General features: G+C 43.8%; 1 long non-coding RNA gene across 1 annotated transcript; it reads left to right on the plus strand.

Annotated features, from left to right (window-relative positions):
• The first annotated feature begins 4222 nt into the window (after positions 1-4222).
• Positions 4223-7271, plus strand: LOC115561747 (uncharacterized). Its single transcript, XR_003979962.1, has 4 exons — positions 4223-4301; positions 6545-6604; positions 6922-6998; positions 7078-7271. It is a non-coding gene; the product is annotated as an uncharacterized LOC115561747 (long non-coding RNA).
• The last annotated feature ends 5032 nt before the right edge of the window (positions 7272-12303 follow it).

The following is a 12303-nucleotide window of genomic DNA, read 5'->3' on the forward strand; positions in this document are numbered from 1 at the left end:
ACTGTGGTGCGGTGGACAGGAAAACAAAAATCCATTTCTCTTTCCGTCTGTTCTCTGATGCCCCCCCCCCCACCTAAATCTCATCTGGATTTGTCATAAAAGCGACAGGCGGCCCACGGTAAAGCGAGAGGCTTATATCGGCGTAAGGCCCGGCAAACAGACCCAGCATGGGCCCTTTGCTTTCAACACTCGGTCAGGGCGGCCCAACCCTCTCCGTGCCAATGTATCTTCTGGTGTAATCGTATGTTGAGACAAATGTAATACGCACAGTTTTACAACACAAGTCCACCAAGACCGATTTTTTTTGTCAGAGTAATATTGTTGCATTAAGTTCTGTCGTCTCTTTTTATCTATTTGTTAGCCGCTTTAGCTTATAGTGCACTTTAGCTTGTTTGTTGTTGTGGACATGTGGGAGGAAAAAAAAATGTGTAGGAGCACTCTGCGTACATTTTTGACACAACATGCATGTTGGTAAAACATTGACATATGTCGATAGCCCGTCCAATTGAAACCGTTGGATGTTTAATAAAATAATAATTGGAAAAAAGCCAACCTAATGACTCACATGAAACCCAGCCGTTTTTAGCCATGTTTTAATTAGCCCCATAGTTTTAATCATTATGTCCACTAGAAAGGCCCTGTACCTAGTGGTTACAGGGTACAGGATTTATGATTAAATGTGTTTTATGTACAAATACAAACACATACTTTAGGAGGGACATCTTATGAGACTACTCCATTTTCATCCGCCTCCATATCTCTGTCGAGATTTATGTTTACAAGCACCACATGAAACGCTACATAAAAGCAATAGACTGGAAGGGAGATTTTCGGCTCCACCAGGGGTGGGACCTGCAAAATGCACTTTCACACAAAGTTTTTTTTTTTTCGAGGTTCAAACTTCCATTTAAAAGCATTTAAGAGCTTAAATTACCTAGAAACAATATTATATTTGCAACACTTGAGCAACACCTTGGAACTATAGATGTGAGAGGCTGAGGGTCATGTGTGGGTGAATGTGGGTGTATGTGTGTGTATCTGTGTTTGGGGCATGCGTGCAACTCAAAAATGTACCTTTGTGACTGCTTCACCCCACTGTATATCTTGCTTTATAATGTATTTTTATTATTTTGTAAATTAAGTCATTTTTTGTTTATTCATTAAATTGGAAGAGGGGCTTATTCATGCACAGTTTGCTATAGTAGCAAAGGATCCCTCTCATAGTGTCTCTCTATACTTTTTCACCTTCATGTCTATGTATCCCAAGGTTAAACACTTTGGATGCAGAGCCCGTCTTCTTTTGAACAAGACAAAGGAAAACATCATAGAGAAGGCGCTTTTATTGTGATGATTTCTCCGTTTGAAAATGAAACAGAAGTGAAAAATGACCTATTGAGCGGAGGAGGAGCAGTTTTTTTTTTTTATGAGATGGCAAATTTGCCTTTGAAGAAGTCAGAGAGGACTTCTACATCTCACCAGTCTTCCCATTCGTGATATACCTGACAATTGAGGGGAACATCCCTTTTGTGAACCTCAAACTTCCCCTAACCCCATATAACTTTCTGTTACACCATCATACTAAGTTGTACTTTATTGACTTTAGACTCGCTGCACAAAATGTGTGTTCAAGCAAATGACAGCCGGGCTACGGCTTATAAGCTCCAGCTGCTCTGCATTTTAAACCAAGGGCAAAAAGCCAGAAGATGTCTGGAAATACAGAAGAAAGGATGGACAGGGAAAAGACAGCAGACCCATCCATGACCTCCACTCACACACACACGCACACACACACACACACACACACACACACAATCAAACAACCATTATTGCACCGTACAAAACCATACTGCTTTGCCAGCATAGTTTATCTCCCACAAATGGAAACATCTCTAAATATCTGGCTACATTAAAACACTTCGGAGATCTGCACACAAAGAAACACAGATATAGAACATCTTGGCGGTAAAATGGTAACATATGGTAACAAGTTACATATGGTAACAATTGAAGCAAGTTGGGTCAACTTCTGTGTGAAAAAAAGTCCAGGAAGACAAAATAGGTTAATTGCATATTTTTTTGTACTCTGGTGAAACTGTCTTTGATAATCCAGTCCAAACAAACTTCAGTTGGTTGTTATGGAATTTGATACATGGTTGGAGGAGAAAAAAAATGAAAGGTTTATGACTGCAATTTTTATAACCTCTGCTTTATTTCCGGCTGTACATTATAGAAGTGCTTAGCTGAAACAGCAGCGGACAGTTTTATTAACTGCATCTTAAAATAAGAACAAGTAGCTCGGAATTAGGATAATGGAGGGGGGCTGGAACAAAGCGCCAACGCTGTCAGTTTGTTTACGAGTTTCCGTCGGTGTGTTCCGGCCTGCCCTCTAGCATCCAGAGATCCGCCAACGCCAGCCTTTTAATTCAGCGCTGGACGGAGAGATGCTGGGATTTGATCCCCATCTCCCCCACTTGAGAAACGGCAAATTGACACGAAAGTACAGTGGTTTCGACAAGTGCTGCGCTTCGGTCGACTGGGAAATTCATTGATAGATGTCCTGACCCGCCAAAATAAAGTCGTTTCTCTTGGACTCTGTATTACACACACACACACACACACACACACACACACACACACACACACACACACACACACACACACACACACACACACACACACACACATGCAGAGTTGTCATCCTCATCATCGCCAACCTCATTTATCATGGACGTATTTCTTATTATTTGGTCTGTGGGTCAGGGACCCTGTAGATTTCACAGGTCTCTGGTCTTAATCAAGATCAATTCTATTGAATGTCATCGGAGCCCCAGCCCTTTTATTAGATAATTCAATTTGGGGGCTTGCTGCTGCTGCTGCTACAGAGCGCGCTGGAGGGAGCCAGCAGCACCTGTGGTCTTCAGAGACGAGCTGCCAGCGCTGCCGGAACGTGACAAGCCAGAGCCCAAACCGGAAGCACTCTGAGGACATGAAAAAAAAAATGATTTTTCAAGACTCATTTGAACCCAGAGATTTGTATTTTGATTTTTCCAATAGTTATTGAAATGTTGGTTTTATGCCTCTATTAAAAAGTCTTTGCACCATTGACCTATATGCTTACTTTGTCGAATATAACCAATGTGTGCGTGTGTGTGTGGGTGTGTGTAGGTGTGTGTGTGTGTGTGTGTGTCCACATTTAACTTTAATACTCATGACGTGCCCTTTCTTATGCTTGGTTGCTTTTAATGGTCACATAACCACATAGGTAAAAGGTGATGTTCAACCTGAAAGTGAGTGCTATACCAGCGTAGCAAGCATACTTTACTTTAGCGCGCTCTCTCTCTCTCTCTCTCTCTCTCTCTCTCTCTCTCTCTCTCTCTCTCTCTCTCTCTCTCTCTCTCTCTCTCTCTCTCTCTCTCTCTCTCTCTCTCTCTCTCTCTCTCTCTCTCTCTCTCTCTCTCTCTCTCTCTCTCTCTCTCACACTCTCACTCTCACTCTCTCTCTCCAATTCATCCACCGGTCCCTTGAAGTTCAGTTGCCCTGGGGTACTTTAATATTCAAACACAACGTTATGAGCCATCTTCAATTCATGAGACAACTCGACTGTCTGAGCACTGAGATTTGGGGTTTCTGTGTATGATTGTGTGTGTTTCTGCATTCGTGAGGGGAAAAAAGAACATGAGAAAGAAGGATGGTACATCTTTGTGTGTGAACATGATTTTAGTTTGATCAAGCAACATACATTATATTCTTCACTATCTTTGTTGTGTGTGATAAGATTCAGAGATCAATAGTAAATATCAATACCAATATGCCTCATTTTACAAACATGAATTGAGGAGGTAACGCAAGATTCCTGATTTGTGTATTCTTTGAAACCTGAATTTATTGTAAAAAGTAGATTCTCATAATGTGTTCTTGCAGAGCAGCAGAACTCAACCAAGATCAAAACACAGCTAAATCGCTTTAAAGTTGTACAGCAGCGTACTAAATCTAGATATGATAACAGGATACAGAAGATGAGAACGGTCCGGACAGGAGAACCAACTCTGCATACTTCTACATCATTAAGTCTTCTTAAGTCAGTTCCTCAACAGATCTGCACAAAACGAAGAGTTCCCCAGGTCTATTTCAGTGTACGTCTCGCTGCTTGCTCTGTGATGGTGCATTGGCTGCTATACTCACTCTTCCCTGCGGGGGGGGGGCTCGTATCTCAATTCAACCGTGGCATCGGACGGCAGGACATTAGCATTGGTGCGAAGTAACGTGGACTAATGCTCTGGCGTTATCATCCTGCTACGGAGGTAGGTGGGGTTGGGAGGGGGTCTTCGAGCGAATGCAGGCGGCCGGTGCTGATGAATGAGTGGAGGCCATGAGGGCGGCCACGGGTGGCCCAAGGTGATCTAAGCCTCCTGTCGGTAGACAGAGCACTGCCGTACGTCTTTGTTAACGGGCGGGGAGGGGGGGGGGGGGGTCCCGCTTCTTCACACCGAGTAACAGGACTGAGTAACCGGGAGGACTGAGTAACCTGGGGACTAATGGCAGTTAAGCTCACCCTAACGGCTCCACATTGTTAGCTGCTCCGTTGTATTTTCTTTCGGCCACATTAAGTACATAGACAGACCCGATATATTCACCTCGAAGTGGAGGGTGTTTACTGTCTCCTAGCAGCAGCAGCCCTGTGTTGTGTCTCGTCTCCGGGGGGAGCCGAGGGCTTCCGTACACGTCGAGCGCGGCTCTCATTAAAAAGGCCTCTGACGCTGAAGGTTGTGTTGTCGTCTTTCTAAACAAAGTTTGGGATTAGTAAATAAAGAAATAAGGAGATAACAACTTGTGCGTGTGTCTGCGGAAAGGGCCCCATGCGAACGCAACCTCGGTGTGAAGCCGTTTTGAACGGAGCGCTGTAAACGAGGTCCCCGCTCTGTCTCTCGGCAGGCATGTGGCTATAAATACCGCAGGCTCGATGGGTTCTTGAGTTGTAGACGTCGGATGTGAGATGAGATAGAATCGGGAGCTGACTTAAAAACCTTAGGATTGATGGGATGGAAAGTTTGGGAAATATGTGGCTGTGGATTCATAAGACCCAGGAGCCAGGTCTGAATGGTCTGGATATGTGGCTCATTCATAGGACCCAGGACCAAGGTCTGAATGGGGGCCGGGGTCAGACAAGACCTCCACATTGAGCATACTTAATGAGTTAATATCACAGGCACCAGTCAACTCATGCAGCGAAATACCATCCGTTATATTAAATCAATTGTTCAGTATTTGTTTTAGCTGCATTCATTCATCGGATTAGTTGGCTCCGTTTAACCAGTTGACCAGTATATTTGAGCATAAATTAATTTGTGTGTGTGTGCGTGGGTGTGTGCGTGCGTGCGTGTCCGTGCTTAGTAAATGGAGCAAACAGGGATTGAAAGAATAATCGGCATGAATACAGGACATGAATTTGCTTATAGGTAAAGAGGCAACACATAATTCATAATCTTCATTCACACATGGATTTGTGTGTGAGCGTGTGCATGTGTGTGAGCGTGAGAGTGCGTGAGCATAAGTGTGTGTTGGATGTCAGTTCCAGCGGAGTGTCTCGAGCCACGGTACTCCACATCCAAGCACACATGAGCCAGTGGATATCACAGCCTAAGTATGTAGCGGTCTTCCTCTGGGAGGGAGCCCTGTTTAAATGTGCATGCCTGTAGAGAGCATCATAACGCATTCACATCACTCTGGCCAACAAGCTTAGGGGCCAGCTCTTGAGTTGAAACAACTGTATAATTTCTATGTCTCACTGTGTGTGAGTTTTCTCAATGAGGTCGTCAAATCTCTAGCTTCTCCTAGAAAGGAACGATCACACTGATAGTGTGTGTGTGTGTGTGTGTGTGTGTGTGTGTGTGTGTGTGTGTGTGTGTGTGTGTGTGTGTGTGTGTGTGTGTGTGTGTGTGTGTGTGTGTGTGTGTGTGTGTGTGAGAGTGAGCGAATGTGTGTTTTATTTGTGTGTCCTTTTCCTTCACATATTTTTCACACATTTAGCTGATGCCAGATCAAGGGAAGCCTTGTATTTCATTAACGTCTTTAATATAAGTGTGTGGCCGTTTGATCCAGAGAAGTGTAAAGGCCAAATGCAACATTTTCAGCGAAGAGTTTTGTAACCTAAAAATATAAACCTTTAAGTTTGACCACCATGAACAATGAAATTCCAGGAAAAAAAACTGCTATAATTTCCTCGAAAAATCCTCACAGCTTATGCAATTGTCATCAATCAAAACAGCTTGCCTTTTTGTTCACCAGCAAATCAGCTTGCAATTTAATTCGGCAGCAAATCCACATAATGTGTAGGATTCTGCTGAAAATGTTCCATCAATAGCAGCAATTAAATTCCAAATGGATTATCTAACTGCTTCCATTCCAACCGTATTTTTTTTAATTCTTTTTTATAGAACTACAGGAATGTAAGTGCATAAAAGTAAGTGACTCCGTCTCCGAATCTTCGCTTGCTTTGATCCTTGGAGACTTCAATGATTTGTTCTTGTATTCAAATTTCAAATAGGTCCGTTCACCAGGACCAGCAATCGTTGCTTTAACATGGAAAACAGATGAAAAGACCAAGGTATTCCCGTCCAAATACCCTCCGTACTGCCCTGAGGGGGCACTGCAGTCCAGATACGGTGAACAAGGGCTTGTCTTGGCCAAAAAATCACCACCCTTTAGTTATGAAGCAATAAAGCACATTTAAACAAATAAAACCATTCATCTACCAATGTATGCATATTTTAAAAGAGTAACTGGAAGAGCGGCCTGATTTTGCGAGGCAATGTTGTATAATCACACACATACAAAGAAAAACCAACCATACTGGACCAGAAGTGTAAATGAACAAAAATTAATTTGAAGTCAAACACGCCCCAATGCTTACTTCATTCACAGAATGACCTCCAGATGGAAAAGCAGCCACACGTGTGGAAACTGTGTACGTGTGTTTCGGCGTTCGGGTCTGCCGTGAGGTAAAGCACTCCTGGCCGTCACACAGTTTTGCACTTAGATGGATGACGTACATGCGCGAATGCATATGTGGTCTTACAGAAGCGTGTGACTGACAGAATGAGGTCACCTCTGATGGGGGGACCTGAGTGCGAGGATGCCGACCTCCACATACCACTTTGGCTCGTTACCCAATGTTTCCCCTGCATACATCCAGCAGTACTGCAGTAACGCCGCTGGAAAGATAGTGCCACTGCAATCAGCCATGTGAAAAATAAACCATTTTTTATTTGAAATTATGTTGAGCGTCCTGAATGTTTTTTCCCAAAAAATTGATTCATTTCCAAATATAAATATCTTAAGTGCTCCCTGCTGACAGCAAATGAATGTTCTACTACAGAAGGATAAAAAAAACACATGATGAGTCTGTAGGAAGCATGAAGAACTAAAATGCAACATATCAGGAGACTAAATAATAAAAAGTATGTCTCGTATTTGATTCAGAAACTAGAGTGCGATGAAACCTAGACACTACAATTTGAAAAACAGTTTTTGTAATAATAATGCACAAATAATGTCACCTGCCAACAACCATGCTATGTACCTCACACACACCACAACCCATCTGCTGAAAAACATCTTTACTTTTCTCAAGATGTCTTCTCATCATGGTACCTTCCTATCTACGCCTCTCCCAAGGCCATCCCGACCATCATTGCAAGTCCTTTGTTTGTGCGTCGGTTTGTCTTCCGATGAGGCCCATCACACCGTTCTGTGCCTGTGTGTGTACGTTATGCGGTCGGCTTGGCGATAAGATGTCCGCCCTGGGCGCTTCTAGCTGCGTCTTGTCCCTTTTAATTGTCGTACCACACGGTGATGAGGTCAACAACACCCCCACTCTCACACACATGCACACACACACAAACATGAAGCGGCCCACACATGGACACATGGACACACGCAAACACACACAAATACAGACACAAACAAACACAAACACACACACATACATGCACACACGCACGCAAGCTCACAGAAACATGCACATCCTGATGACACATACAGTAATCATACAGATAGACAAAGGCAAGGCACTTATAGGTCCACGGCACACATACAGACACACCTACACTCAAACAGACGCACACACTAACATTGTCAACAGTATTGCTTAAAGCAGTGAAGCTCAACGTAATTGAAGCCGCCTAGAGGGTACATAGCTATCAGTATGTTGCTGTGCTTAAGTGTGTTTGATTGGGTTAGTGTGTTTACACTTAGATGCATGTTTGTCCAAAATAATGTCTATAGTGTGTGTGTGTGTGTGTGTGTGTGTGTGTCAGTGTGTGGGTGGTTGTGTGTGTGCGCGTTTGTGTCTGTCAGTGTGTGCATGGTTGGATGCGTGTGTGTGTGTGTCAGTGCATCAATTATACCACGATATCAGAAAGGTGGTTCAAAGTGTTGACCTAAACTTGTCGGATCCACTGGGAGTACGGCTCTATTTACCTCCGCTAACCCGACTCATCTGTCATCTCCCGGCCTTCTTATTTCCATTCCCTCTTTCATTTTGATTCACTTTCGCTTCTGTTTTTGAACATTGTTGCCTTGTTAGGAGCCAATTGAACTGTAGATCGAGTTGAACCATGCCTTTGTTAACGGGCATGAATCACACAAAGGGTGAAGAAAATCAACCATAACCTTTCTCTATTCATCTCTCTCTCTCTGTTATCTGTCCATCACACACACACACACACACACACACACACACACACACGCTCCTGACGAGGTGCACTTTCTCAAAAAGCTATTTTCCAGGAAAAGATGTGAAAGCGAGGGCTATACAAACTCAAAGGAAGTTTTTAGCCTGAAGTAGGCTTAATTAGGAATATAGATCAGCCAATAGGAACATGGATTAGGGCTAAGAGGTTACTTAAGGTGGAAAGTGATTTCCTTTAATAGAGAATATCAAACACACACACAAACACACACTATCAGTGTGATCGTTCCTTTCTAGGAGACGCTAGAGATATGACGACCTCATTGAAAAAAACTGTTAAGCTTTGACACAAGGTCAATGGGCCCTTCTTCCGTTATCAGAAAAGCCATGGCGGTGCTAAGCTAAACTGATTATTCCTGTCACATCCAAGGATCTTTGCCTTGGACTTGAACACATTCACGAGGGCTGAGCTTGAGGGAGCTGATGGCTATCTCCTGCCACTCCCTGTCATACGGTGGTGGCAGGTGTGCCACGCTATTATACCCTTTCTGTCAGAGAAGGAAAAGTTTAAGGTGAGGCATGCCGGATTTAGCTCCACACACACACACACACACACACACACACACACACACACACACACACACACACTTATTTGCCTGCATGCACACAGAAACACAACTTTTAACATACACACACACACACAAACGTGCACACGTTTGTTTGTTTGTTTGTTTGTTTGTTTGCCTGCATGCACACACGAACATGCTGTTTATACGTACAAGAACATTCAGGAGCACAGATACACACACACACACACACACACACACACACACACACACACACACACACACACACATACACACAAACAAAAGTGCTGCAGACAGAAATTATTTTGCAATTCGGTACAAAATCAGAAAATGAGGGGATAGAGAAAGGAGAGGGACCTGGCAGATGCTGTAAACCCCACTGATAAATAACATTCCCACTGCACATTCAGTCAAACTACACCTACCTGCACTGCTTAACTCTCGATTACTTTACCGGCCTGTATTCCTTATCATCAATGAGCATGCACACGCACATGACACACAAATAAATAAAGAATATCGTTATAAAGTTCCCTTTCCCACATTAAGCAGGTCACATTGGATTGTTTCAGAAAGCACTTTGTCTCACTACATGAGATGTAACACCAGCGTATCAACATGGCAACAACTCACGCAGGGCCTACTGTAACACACACACACACACACACACACACACACACACACGCATACATACACCGACACACGCACACACACACACATGGATACACACACACACACACACACACACACACTCACACACACACACACACAAACGGAAGCAACATATAGAGTTGCACAATAGGGCCTATATCCCAGCAGTACAAAGGCACATTATTAAATTAGATGGGGGAAACATGCGCCCCGTGCCTCCAAGACAACAGCCTTTCTCTGTACACCTAATCCCAACAAAGAGCCCATATCTCCTTTGTTCTGCTCTCCTCTGCTTTCCCACTCGGACAAGAAACCCAGGCACCCGGGGATGGGTGGAGAGCGAGCCAAGTTCCAGGCGGGGAACTAAAACCTCCGCCTTACGTTATTTGTTCAGTTTTCCCGTCGGCGTTAATCTCCGCGCGTGTGATTAGCAGGATGGCGGAGCGTGCATCTGTCCCCTCCAATAGGAGAAGGAGAAGAAGAGCGAGAGGATGCTAAAACCAGCATGGCTTCTATCTTGGAGCATCTCTGGAGAGCGAGAGAGACCTCCACCGCGCACACAAACAAGAAGAGGAAAATAACGCGGATTCAAAGATTAGCTGCCGCTGTGGGAGAGCGTACGTCGCAACTAACGAAGAAATATTCTTTAAGTAGGCTAATCTTTCCTCATGTTTAATCACCGTAGTAAAAGCAATATCAGCAGATAGATAAAGCTGAGGTACACTGGTGTCCCCAATAAAGGACAAGCCCAAAGTTTGTTTCATGAAAGTGTAACTTAAGGACTTTAGAGTTTAATGACAACGCTTCCTTTGAATGATGGTTAGAGTTAAAAGGTCGGATGCAATAACAATTACAAACATGACATTGTCATGACGCCATGCCATATTTTATCCCCGTATGAATGTATCATACAGATATATGACAAAATCAATGCATCGATGTAGATAGCTGTCCCCAATGAAGCATAGTTACATGAAGACGTCTTGGAATTGGTGTTGGAAGTGTTTTGAGGTGGATTGCATCGCTGGCCTGACACTACCTGAGCCTCTGGTTAAACGTGTTTCCACGTGGAGTCGACATGTTATCCCTGTGTTCGTTCGGATTTCCCTCGGGTACCGCTCAGTATGTGTGTCTGACAATGTGACCAATCAAAGCCCCGAAGAGCCGCTGCTACACGGCCCTCTCTGTTCCCCGATAGGATCAAACCTCAGGGGCCCCGGGCGAGGCTGTCTCTGATTGGATACGGGTGTCGAGCGTATACTTCATAGAGCGATAAGCGCCGGGATCCGTTGGGAGTCTCACATATCCCTGCTTCAGTGCGATAGGTATTAAACGTGCAGCGGGGAGTGTGTGAAGGCTGCTGCTTCTTCATTAGCTATAGCATTCCACCCTTCTACTCTTCTTCTTTCGTTTCAAACCCACCTCTGCATTCGCAATGCTTCCACCTGCCCAATCACTCCCACAGAAACCTCCTACTTATGAATTCCTGTCGACCATTCCTCGTGACATAAGAGTTTTACCAGTGAAGGACATCCAGAAGTCAAAAAGGAATTCATTTGCTCAAAACTCTTGCTTTAAAACTCTTTACCTCTTTTTGGTTTAATCTTTGGAAACATAGTAATGTCATTACCGGTATATCTGCAATTGAGTTTCAGACTGAAAGAATTAATAAAGGGGTCTGGGAATTATAGATGGAAATAAAAAGGCATAGGTGCAACCGTGACCTACTTTATTAAGCCGTCCGTCAGCAGTATCAAGAAAACGTACAAACAGTCACGGGAAACGTTACATCCTTAAAGTTCCCCTGTCCTTTCTGTGACCGGAGATGGCTTGGAAACCGCAAATGGGAGGTTCTAATGAATGTGATATATATTTGTATACTTGGTTATTTATTCACACACTGGTCTTGAACTGCTAACATGTTTCATGGCAGGACCGCCGATAGTTTCAAATGTCAAAATCACTAACTCGCCCCGGGAGGGGTTCCTCACACGATGTGTCAGCAGAGATTAGGTTAATTTCATGAGGTATATTATGCATGACGGCTTTATAAATAACCTTAAATGAATGGATGTAATCCTCCGTGAATATGAAAGACCATTGTGTAGAGGGACTACAGAATATTCCTGTACGGACAAAATGCCTTCTCACACACTCTTTGAACACGATTTAAAGTACACCGGATTCAACTTGTTTCCAAGTTACACACATATTGCGCGCCCTATGACATTTGCTAAGGCCCAGATATAGCAGGGAGCGTCAAGGTTTTAAAGCGATGAAACGGATCAGAGAGCCCAGAAGGCGACATGGCCTGGATGTTACACATCCCAGAGATGATAGCCTGCTGGAGATATTAAATCAAGTGTAAACAAAAGC

Source organism: Gadus morhua, chromosome 16 (genome assembly GCF_902167405.1).
Source record: "Gadus morhua chromosome 16, gadMor3.0, whole genome shotgun sequence".
Lineage (NCBI taxonomy): Eukaryota > Metazoa > Chordata > Actinopteri > Gadiformes > Gadidae > Gadus > Gadus morhua.